The 12,424-nt window shown below is 34.4% G+C and overlaps 1 pseudogene across 1 annotated transcript in view; it reads left to right on the top strand.

Annotated features, from left to right (window-relative positions):
- The window catches only part of LOC114319114 (aspartyl protease family protein At5g10770-like), a 67,327-nt pseudogene extending 55,332 nt beyond the window's left edge, over positions 1 to 11,995 (top strand). The window contains exon 4 of the transcript XR_014347815.1: positions 11,467 to 11,995. The product of XR_014347815.1 is annotated as an aspartyl protease family protein At5g10770-like (transcript). The remainder of the gene's footprint in view (positions 1 to 11,466) is intronic.
- Positions 11,996 to 12,424: the final 429 nt, after the last annotated feature.

Here is a 12,424-nt window from a genome sequence, read left to right as displayed (position 1 = left end):
GCAGTTAGTTGATCTAGATGAGTACTCTAACACCAACTTAAGAAACATGGAAGACTTGTCATCTAATAACCTTGCTGGACTATCAAACTCTGTTGCTTGACTTGCAAAACTAAGTTTCATGAGCTTTCTGTTGGTGTGTGCAGCAAAAACACAACATAGACTAAAATTTCACTGGGAATTAAATGATAAAAAACTGAGAAATTGTTCTAAAACAAATTCCAAAATATTAGACTCAAGTTTTGATGTTCTATAAGAAAGATTACCAGTTAAAACTTGGCATCAATGGATTCCAAATCTAATAAATTCTGGGTATTTCAAATGCATAAATTCATAGAAGTGAAAAGCGAAAAGAAAAATGAAAACAGAACTATAATGGAATATGACCTATAAGTGACTTTGATACTTAGATACTTCAGAGAGAGATGAAAATAAAAATAAAGATCGACTGTACAAACAACCTTGGAGTTGTAGAAACATTATGTTCATAAATTTGATGGGACAAATCACAAGAGGATCAAGAAGCAACAGCCTTCATTCTAGTAGTGAAAGAGCAAGAAATCATAAACATGTAATTATAACACATGAGATAGAAAATGAAAGTAAGTGTTTGTGAAGCCAAGGAACAAAGGGCATTTAATCTGAAAAATAACAAAATGTGTCAATCTAGCAACCAACCAAGATTTTATACTTTCTTAAAAACGATAAGATTCTCTGAAAAACAAACCCTGAAGAAAGAGAAGATATATAGAAGTCCCTCACTTCATGTTGAAGGTTTAATGCAGCTCGAATTGTTAGCATTGAAACCCTCCTTGATATTATAACTACAATAAATAAATAAATAAAAACAAACTTTTGTAAAATTGCTGAAGTTTATGAAATAAAATAAAAATAAAAATAAAAATAAAACCATCAGTTGAACTAGATGATTCATGATTAGTTTTTACAAAGCCAATAGATGTTTCTTCTTGTAATCGTACAATAAACTAAGTTGATCTCTAAAAGTCAAGAAATATCCCAGTTTCGGAAGAAACAAATTACAGCTGAACAAAAATAGACAAGTACCTGTTGCTTGAAATCGGTTTTTGACCTGAGAGTGTGAGTAAGAAACACTTGCTCAATAACAGGTTCATTTTGCAAAGCAGAATTGCCCAATCCTCAAGTTATTTGTTGCGACAGGATGCCTCGCAAAGAACAATATTCCCAAGTGACTCTACAACCTAGACATACAATCATCAATTTTCTTAAGAGACAATATATTACCAAAAATATAACAAAACATACAAGTCCAGGAAAATAATCAAATTCACTTCAACAATTACGTATGCACTTCATTTCCACATTCAAGTGAAGGGAGACTAAAATAATGTTTACAAGACTTTTCTACCTAACACAACAGAACCAGACTCCACTAACTTCCTTTCTATCTATTTTTTAGCTTTGAGCTCTTCGCTTTTCTTCAGTTTATACAACACACAACATCTTAATTTATGACTTTATTTTTTTATTTTTACCCACATGTAGAGCTTGTACACATTACGAAAACTTGAAATTTTTCCTCTTGGTCTTCAATTGTAACATTACTTCCCAAAAATAATCTTTCTAGAAATTAAAAAAAAAACAGAAATCAATGTAATCTGAATATTTCAACACAAAACATGGAGATTTAACCAAGCAATTTAACACTAGAAGGCACTACATATATACATACATATATAAAAGCCATCTAAAAGATTTGCTTAGGCACTAAAAGGTTAAAATTCTTCACTGAAATTTCTAAGTTTACAAGGTTTTCACTTCTTCCTTTAGAGCATTGCATAAAAGCCACCAAAATCACCCTTTTTTGCTACCTTTTTCTACTGCATAGAAGAACTATCATCTCTATTTTTTTTTAGTTTGCTAGCTTACAGGTCACACACGACCCTCTTTTCTCATGTTTTCTACAAACAGATCCCTGTATCTATTAAAATTACCCACTACAGGACATACATGCACTAACAATTTCTAAACAAAGGATTAATATAAAAAATTAATAAAAGTAATTAGTTATGGCTCATGTAATTATTGGTTAGATAATTATAAAATTATCTCATTTCCTATATGTCAATAATGGGCAACTGATACAAAAGGTTATAAGAATAGAGAGATTCCATAGCTCAAATCTTTAGTATTATTTTATCACCAAAAATGAGAAATAACCTGATATGTAGATTGGAATTTTAAATTACCAAAAATCAAGGCAATAGGATAATAAATTCTAATTCTATTTACATGGGAAACAAATTCAAAGATCCAAAGAATAATAAATCAATACAGAATAAGAAGTCAAACAATCCTAAACTTTATCATGGTTGACAATATGAAAGATAGAACTGCATGAAGTTTCAGTGTGGAAAACCACTAAACTGGCTTTCTTGTAAAATCTCATATAGAAGATGGGGACAAGAGTTGGAGACAGAAGATCCCAACCCATGTATGAGTCATAAGCATATAATGAAGCAAAACACATACTCATTTGGCATTACTAATATGATACAATTTCTCAGACTTTTTTGTTAAAGTTTGATCTCTTATAACCTTTACGTATCATTGGCCTTATAATAAGAAAATTTCTAGTTTTCCAATTAATTATTCCCAAGGATAAAATATTTCTGGTTTAACAAGTATATTTCTAGTTTTCCACAAACATCAGTAGAAAAATGCAACAGAAGAACCAATAGAAATGATGGCATTTTAAAAAAGTTCACCTAAATGTGTCTCATGAAATGTGTCTTATGTGAATAATAGCATTCAACAGATTGGGCACAAAAAAAGTTCAAAACAAAAATTCATGAAATAAGAATAATAGAATTATACAAATGCAGAAAAATCAACCAATTCACAGACCTCGTCGCCGGGAGGACAAATATGGTAAATGCAGAAGTTGTGGAGCAGCAAAGAAGCTGCTTCAAGACAAAAGAACAATCCTTGGAAACAAGACATATCTGCTAAAAAAGTTGAAAAATCAGGTGATAAACTTTAATAGATTGCAAAGCCAAAAAACAAAACAAGCAAAAACAATGGTGTAAAAACATAGAGATTAAGGAAAGAGAGAAAATTTGAATTTAAAACATAAGACATGAAAAGGAATAAATCTATCACTTCCGATTTAGAGCCAAATCAGGATAGGTAACCAGAGCTAGCTTGTCTTGTTGTATGATTGAGAGTTTTTACCAATAACAAGAAAGAATCAGAAGAAACAACAAAGAAGTGAGAACAAATAAAACTCGAAACCTCAATTCAAATATGATAGGAAGAAGAATAATTTTTTTTTAAAAACAATGGTCCTATTAACTAATCAATCAATGATTGACACCCCATTTGATTATTGATAAACAAGAGTTGAGAAAACAACATTATATTAAAAAAATTCACTTGTACTCAAACAATGCCAATCATTTGTCCAAGCGAAGCTCATTTTTTCATCATTCAGAAACCAATAACACATAGAACACAGTATCAAATCAAGGTTCAAGTAGCATAAATCCCTTATTATCAATCATTTATCCAAAGCACCAAACAGCTAACCTAGAATTTAAAATTGGATCATCTATACACAACTGTTAGGTTTTATTATTGGCAATCCTGTTTGACAAGGATTTCTTTAAGAAGTTGATTGTCTTCCAAAACTAGGATTACTTTTGGATTTCTCTAAGTAATTGGATTTCTTCCAAAACTAGGATTACTTTGGATTTTCTATAAATAGTTAGTTTTCTCCCAAAACTATTTAATTCCTCCAGATCTTCTTTTTGGTTCTTAAGGTTTATATCTGGGGATATTTTGTTAGTTTTCTTTGATGTTTTATTGAGTATTCAACTCATGGTTTAAAGAGAGTACATCAAAGGTTTTGTTTGTTATACACAAGAGAGAGAGAGAGTTATTCTTCGGTGGAATTCGAGCATGAAGCTTCGGTGGATTCTGGAGTGGCTCATCGTAAAGACAATTCCGAGGTAAAGACGGGGTTGGAAGAGGCACATAGAGGTTGGTTCAATTAGGTGTGGATTTGCTAGGTAATTGAGAGTATACCTGTGTAATTCCTTTAAATATTCTTAGTGGATTGTTTTGTGGCTGTTGCCCGTGGTTTTTTAATCACAGTTGGAGGTGTCCAATTGTGATTTTTTCACGTTAAAATCGTTGTGTTGATTTGTCTTGATTGTTTGATTGGGATTGTTATATACTGCTTAAAATTGTTACATAATCACAAATCAATATCTAGGGAGTTTCTAGATTTTTCAATTGGTATCAGAGCAGGTCGTTCTATTTTTTTTAAAAAAATTCTTTTAGAACGAGATCTTGTTTGATTTTCGTAATGGATTCAATTCGTGAGGGAAATTCTATGGTTCGACCACCCGTACTTGACGAATCCTCGGAGAGTGATGATGAAGAGCTTGAGCAAGCTTATGAAAAGTTATATAAGGAGTCTCTTAACTTATTCAAATTAAATGACAAACTCACAAAGAAACTCAAAGCATGTGAAAGTGAGAATGTCAAACTTAAGGAAGAGATTTCCGAGGCCAGGATTGATGCCATCAAGATAGCTGATGATCGACAAGCTCTTTGTGCAAAACTCTTGACTTGTGAGACAGAGAGGAATGAGCTTCAGCAAATCTATGCAACATATGAAGAAAAAATTAAAACTCTCGAGATGTCTCAAGTTGCTTTGGAAGAACTAATGATCAAGAAAGAGGAAGAACTCAAGTGTGCTATGGCTACCATTGGTCTTTGGAACAGAGGATCAAAGACTTTGGATAATATCATTGGGTCTCAACAAATTTGTTCTGACAAGAGTGGCATTGGTTTTGATGGTAAGAAAGAGCAAAAACAGAGTGCTTCCACATCTCATGATACAAGAACTCAAGGAAGGGGAAAACAAAAAATTCAACATAAGGATGGACTTCTCAAACTTCCTAGAGTTGGTAAGGTAAAAGAAAAGAAGGTACACCCTGTTTTTATTTGTCATCATTGTGGTATGCATGGTCATATTCGCCCTTATTGTTATAAGTTGCATGGGAGAGTGCCTCAAAAGGGTAGAAATTCGACTTACATATCTAGGCAGAATACCAAGATTCATGAGGGTGTTCATAACACCACGAGACTTACCAAGGCCGCTAGACCTGATTTTGTTAAGACCAAAAAGATTTGGGTGAGAAAACTTGACTTATGTTAATGTGTTTACTCTTTTTAATTTTTTGGGTCTCTGTGTGTTTTTTTCAATGAAAAAAAAAATGTGTGCTTGTTCGTTTTTTGTCTTGCTTTGTTTCGAGAGAAAAAAAAAAAAAAATCCCCAAAAGATTTTCTTAGTATGGTTTTGCAAGTTTGAAATTTTTGAGTGGTCCTTGGTGCATATTGGAATTGATGAGAAAATCCATTACATGTTAATAGATGTGTGCTTTCTGTGGTCATTACTCGTTTTGGAGTGTGTGTTTTTTGATTAGTATGTCTCATTTTGTACACACTCTTGGATTAGCAAATTTTGGAGTCTTCCGCCTTAGTGATTATTTTTTTTATAGACTTCTGGTATTGTATCTTTTGCTTTTCTAGAGGAATTGACTTATACTAGCATATCATGGGTGATGTTGAGTCTCTTAATCACCTACCATCTTTTTGCATCTCCATGGCTTTCCCCTTTATTCTTTGCAGTCTAGCCATGAGGAAAAGGCTACCTCAGAGTCACAAACCAGGCCATCCTTATTATATCCATGCTTCTCTAGTTCGGTTTCCATACTCTTGAGCGTGTTAGCCGCCAATGAGTGTGCAAAAGAAAAAGAAAAAGAAAAAGAAAAAGAAAAAGAAAGAGAAGAAGAAACAATATGCAAAAAAAAAAAAAAATGTGCACAAGAAAGAAAAGAAAAAAATGTGCAAAAGAAAGAAAAGAAAAAGTGTGTGAAAAAAAAAAAAGATTCATTAATTGAGGGGGAGCCTCCGCCTTTACTCACCAAATACCCTTTGATTCCTAGTGGTTTGACTTTCCTTTGTTGTGCTTAGATTCTCTTGTCGGAGGTCCAACTTTCATATCACTACTAGGATTGAATCTAGTGTTTGTCGAACTCCAAGAGTCACACGCACACTTTTATCATGGGATCTATGCTTTTCACATAATGCATCACTTTCTTTCATGAGGAATTTTCTACAGACTGTGCACATTGTGTTTACTAGTAATTGTGCTTCTTGGATAGTCTTGTGTGTTTTAAGGTACTAATCTAAAATTCCTTGCTTGCTCCACCATATTATTTTTGTCGTTTTCTTCTTGTTCACTGTTTTCAGTGTTTGTGGTTGCTTTTAGTGAGGGGGAGTTTGGTTCATCTTGACTTGGGTTGGTTTATGATCTTGCTTTTGTTATTTGAGAGTTGTTTTTAATGAGTCTTAGTTTTCATCTATTCATGTTTTCCATCTCATGTTTCAAGATAATCGTGTCATATGTCTATTGCTTTTTCATATACTCTTGTGGGACTAATAGTTGTTTTGGAGATTGTGGTACTAATAACTGTTTTGCAGATCATGACATTGAGAAAGAAGTTGGCTTTTGTTGGATGTAATGGGTTGGGGTGTTTAGGATTTTATTTGTTAAGTGTGGTTTGTCACGGCATTCCAAAGGGGGAGATTATTAGGTTTTATTATTGGCAATCCCATTTGACAAGGATTTCTTTAAGAAGTTGATTGTCTTCCAAAACTAGGATTACTTTTGAATTTCTATAAGTAATTGGATTTATTCCAAAACTAGGATTACTTTGGATTTTCTATAAATAGTTGGTTTTCTGCCAAAACTATTTAATTCCTCCAGATCTTCTTTTTGGTTCTTAAGGTTTATATCTGGGGATATTTTGTTAGTTTTCTTTGATGTTTTATTGAGTATTCAACTCATGGTTTAAAGAGAGTACATCAAAAGTTTTGTTTGTTATACACAAGAGAGAGAGAGTTGTTCTTCGGTGGATTCTGAAGAATTCGAGCCTGAAGCTTCGGTGGATTCTGGAATGGCTCATCGTAAAGACAATTCCGAGGTAAAGACGGGGTTGGAAGAGACACATAACAATGACTCGGAAAGAGAGAGAGCACACAGACTAACCCTGCATCAGAAAAGGTAGCTGTTGGCCTTGAACCTTTCGTAGTGAAAGCCTATCGGATTTACTGGCTAACTAGTGAACATGATGTCTTGAACTGTTCTGCCGTTTATGTAAACCGAGACAATAGACCTTACACAGGAGTTAGTCCAACCAACCATTGTTCTTGTTCTCACTGGTGTGTCCGGTATGGCCTTGGAACACTAGCCTGGTTCTGTGAGTGTTTTTAAAGAATTCGGCCTTGGCAATTCTTAAAGAAGTGGCCCCACTTCGCACTCACATAGGTGAGCTAGATACGGTATTTCATTATACCACATCACTAAGGTCATTAAAAGCATTAGCTTAACCTTCCATCCTCACAGGGCATCACTGTATAAAGGAATGGGCAAGAGGATTTACCTCTTCAGTGACTCACCCATTACACGAAGTTAGGTTGTCCCTTTGAACCTAGATCTTGGGATCTTCAGTCAACTAGGTTGGGTTTGTCGTTCAGGTAACCTTTACTAAAGGCCTTAACCCCATTCCTCTTGACGAATTTTCTACTAACTCTCGAGTTAACCCTTTGGTTAGCGGATCCGCAATGTTGTCCTTAGACTTGACATAGTCTAGAGAGACAACTCCATTTGAGAGTAGTTGTCGTATGGAATTATGTCTACGACGGATATGTCTAGACTTTCCATTATACATATTACTCTGTGCTCGACCAATCGCTGATTGGCTATCGCAATGAATACTGATAGCTGGCACAGGTTTCGGCCAACGTGGAATATCCTCAACAAACTAGCGAAGCCATTCAGCTTCTTCAGTTTCTTTATCTAAAGCAATAAACTCAGATTCCATCGTTGATCTCGAGATACATGTTTACTTGGCAGATATCCAAGACACAGCTGCCCCTCCGAGGGTAAACACATAACCACTAGTGGATTTGAAATCTTTTATATCAGATATCCAATTTGCGTTACTATACCCTTCTAGTACCACTGGGTATCTAGTATAATGCAGCCCATAATCCAGTGTGTAACGGATATACCCCAACACCCACATAATGCCCTTCCAATGAGTAGCATTAGGATTACTCGTGTATCTACTCAGCCTACTAACAGCGTAGGTGATATCCAGCCTTGTACAACTCATCAGATACATCAAACTCCCAATGACCCGAGAATATTCTGGTTGAGAGACACTCTCACCATTATTCTTGATCAAATATAGACTTAAGTCTACCGGTGTCCTAAACATACTTGTATCTGACTTTCCAAATTTCTCAAGTATCTTATTAACATAATGAGCTTGAGAAAGTACAATACCACCAGATGTTCTGGTGGTCTTAACACCCAGAATGACTTCTGCAAGGCCCATATCCTTCATGTCAAACTTAGAGTTTAATAATCTTTTGGTAGCTTTAATCATTTCATCATTGCTGCCAACAATGAGTACGTCATCAACGTATAGACACAAAATGACATAACCTTTGTCAGTGTCTTTAAGATATATGCACTTATCACACTCATTGATTCGAAATCCATTTGACAACATAGCATTGTCAAACTTCTCATGCCATTGTTTGGGAGCTTGCTTCAAACCATACAATGACTTGACAAGCTTACAGACTTTCTTACTTTTTCCTGGAGCTGAAAACCCCTCGGGTTGCTCCATGTAGATTTCTTCATCTAAATCTCCATTTAAGAAAGCTATCTTTACATCCATCTGATGTATTTCTAAACCACGTAAAGCTGCTATTGCAATCACCATGCGAATGGATGCAATCCTTGTCACAGGTGAATACGTATCAAAGTAATCCAGGCCTTCTTGCTGTCTGTATCCTTTGATAACTAGCCGAGCTTTATATTTGTCAATTGACCCATCCGCTTTCATCTTTCTTCGAAAGATCCACTTACTCCCCAAGGCCTTACTGCCTGGGGGTAAATCAACCAACTCCCAAGTATGGTTCTGTAAGATGGAGTCAATCTCACTCTTAATTGCTTCTTTCCATAAAGGACTTTCAGGTGAAGTCACAGCTTCATGGAACGTTCGAGGTTCTCCCTCTAACATATAAGTCAAGAAGCCTGGACCAAAAGACTTTGTGGTTCTAGCCCTTTTACTCCTTTTTGGCTCATCTACTACATCAGCTTGATCATCTACTTGATCAGTTATTTGATCAGCTGTTTGATCATCCATGTGATCATCTATTTGATCGTCTTCGTGATCATTTATTTCTTTCATGGAACTCGGAACCCTGTCTTGGGGACAACACGGAAATACATCTTCAAAGAAAGATGCACTTCTAGATTCCATGATAGTATTCTTGTGTATATCTGAAATATCAGACTTGTGCACAAGAAATCTATATGCACTACTATTTTGTGCATAACCAATGAATATACAGTCCACGGTTTTCGGACCTATCCTAACCCGCTTGGGTGTAGGTACCGCCATTTTTGCAAGACACCCCCACATTCGTAGGTATTTATATGAAGGCTTGTGACCTTTCCACAACTCATATGGAGTCTTGTCCACTTTCTTCCGTGGTATTCTATTAAGAATATAATTCGTGGAGAGAATTGCTTCCCCCCATAAGTTCTGTTTATACTCATAACATCACTCTTCCACAAACTTGGGAACCCCTTGGAGCCCAAAATTAAAATCGCGCGCCGCAGCCGCCGTCTATCCGGTCAAGCGGACTGGGTTGGGCGCGAGTGCATGGTGTGAGGCAGCGAATCTATTTTAAGCTTGTTGGGAAAAACTACTCACATTACATAATTTCACATTGCATATCGCAAAATTATGAGATGAACAAAACAAACCTTCAATCCCAGAAAAAATAACATGTTGAATAAAATACAGATAAAATATAAAATGGTTAAAGGAAGCAAACCGAAGCCTGTGTGATACCATAGTCTCCTTAAAATAGATTCGCCGCCTCACCGTTGCGTGCTGGAGGTACGCCGTCGTCTACTTCCCAGGATACGACGGTTTTTACCAGCTACAACAGAAGCACCTTCTAATTAGCTTAGCGAACGGACAACAACAACACTCTCTCTCAAGAAGAAAATTATAGGAGAAATAGACTGACAGTGTATAGATGTCAAGGAAAAATTCTATATTTCTTTTCAAGGAATAGGGCCTCCTTTTATACACCATGGGGGAGAGGGGAGGAGCCTCTAGCCATCAAGGCTGGCAACTAATGCTAGCAAAATTGCCCAATCAATTTTGTAAAACTGATGAGCTTTAAATGTGTGAGTTATATACACATTTATGAGGCAATTTCTCATTCAACCATTTTTCTCCAACAATTAATATATATATATATATATATAATCACACATAATTAAAAAGTGACATAAAAAATAAATATAATCACACTCAATCTAACTAAGTGTGATTATCACCTAAAAAAAAAAAATCCAAATGTTCTATAAAACCACACTATTTAGAGATTGTGATTAAAAATATATAATCACACTTATTTAAAAAGTGTGATTAAAAATAAATATTATTGTATTAGTGTATATATAATCATACTTTAATTAGAAGATGTGATTAATATATATATATATATATATAAAATCGCACTTAATTAAAAAGTGACATAAAAAATAAATATTATCACACTTAATCTAATTAAGTGTGATTAAAATATCAATCTAATTTTTTTTATCACACTTTTAATAAAAGTGAGATAGTTTTTTTTGTCAAAGTGTGATCTTTAACTATTTTTGTAGTAGTGAATTTGAACCAAAAAATATTTTATAAAACTGCTTCCAATGGTGTAATTCGGACTCACTTTCGACAAGGTTTGGAACAATAGCACCACCATCAGTTATTTTCTTTGGATAATTTTCTGGAAATACAACACGTTGGTGATGATTAAATAAACAAACCAAATTAACCAATGCCAAAGATTGACGATCAATGATTTTCTGAATTTTTTGTAAAAGGAGTTCGGAAAATTTTTGTTCTTCCGAACTATATTTCGACATCTGCGATAATGTGTAACCTTGCTCTGATACCACTAAAAGATAATCTTTACGATGGCAATGGATCGAAGTTCCCGTTAGGATGTTTAATCATGCAGAAGAATACAATCTGGAAGAGGAAAAACAGAGAGAAAGTTCAAGTGAAAAGAACCCATGTTCTGTCCATATATTTATAGTACATATATGGTGGCTGTTAAGCAATGGTTACAACTTATTAGAAATTCAAACTCAATGATCACCATGTTTCTAAACCATTGTGACTCTTCATTCAAATCTTAAACTTCTTACTTCCAGTAACTTCTTCCTGCGAAAAGATTAAATCAGCATATAAGAATTTGATTTAATATGAGAGGGTCCCATATTATGGTGTGATCACCTCTCATATCTTCATTTCGGGCAACACATGACGCAATATCCGATGGCTAAACCCGTGTCGGTATTCGATACATGTTACCGTGTGAAAAAGATCACGACTCTGAAGATACCGAGTATAAGCTTTGTGTTCGGCGGCAACATCGAGGTTGTGATTGACTCGTCGGGGATACTTATCGTAAGTTCGTCCAAGGCCTGCTTGGCGTTCACCGCAAATAGTAACTCCTCCGATGTGGGTATTTTCGGAAATGCACAGCAGAAGACATTGGACGTGGTCTATGATGTTGCAGGTGGGAAGCAATGGTTTGGCTATGGAGGCTGTTCTTAAGCTTTGCATGGTCTGGTATGTATCATTGGAATCCAGCGTTGAATGGTATTGTATGTATTTATAGTCTTATTGTTTGAATGAATGGTATGTATTGTTTAAATAAATCATATCAATTCAGAGTTGAATGGTATGTATTTGTAGTCTTATTATTTGAATGGAAGGAATGTAATATCATTGTATCAAGAATCATTCTGGTTTTTTTTTGTTTTTTTGAGTTTTTCTAATTTTTAGTTTGATCATGTAACAATTCTTCATATGTGGGTTGTTTCTCTACTTTGTATTTATCTACGGAGACATTTATTCTTTCTTCCATAATTTTTTTTTTTTGAGATTTTGTGATACTGTTATACTAGGTTGATCCGATCTTTTATTAATTTTAAAATGAATATTTTGTTGCCGATCTAAAAAAAAATAAAAATCATATTACTAAAAATAAAAATTAGGTGTTCGTTCAAGTTCTAAATAAAAAATTATAAAATTTTAGGTAAATTATATGACATTCCTTTGATATTTTTGACAATTACGAAGATCAAACTTCCTTATAATGAAAATTTTTTACGAAAAATTAATGAGAAATTAATAAAAAAAATTAACTTTTGAATCATGATTTAAAAAGAGAAAATTTATTTGGTTTTGAGTTTTGAAAATAATTT

This window comes from Camellia sinensis, chromosome 13, assembly GCF_055761805.1.
Source record: "Camellia sinensis isolate YWXY chromosome 13, ASM5576180v1, whole genome shotgun sequence".
NCBI lineage: Eukaryota > Viridiplantae > Streptophyta > Magnoliopsida > Ericales > Theaceae > Camellia > Camellia sinensis.
The sequence above is the reverse complement of the archived record's forward strand: the minus strand, read 5'-3'. Positions and strand labels throughout refer to the sequence as shown.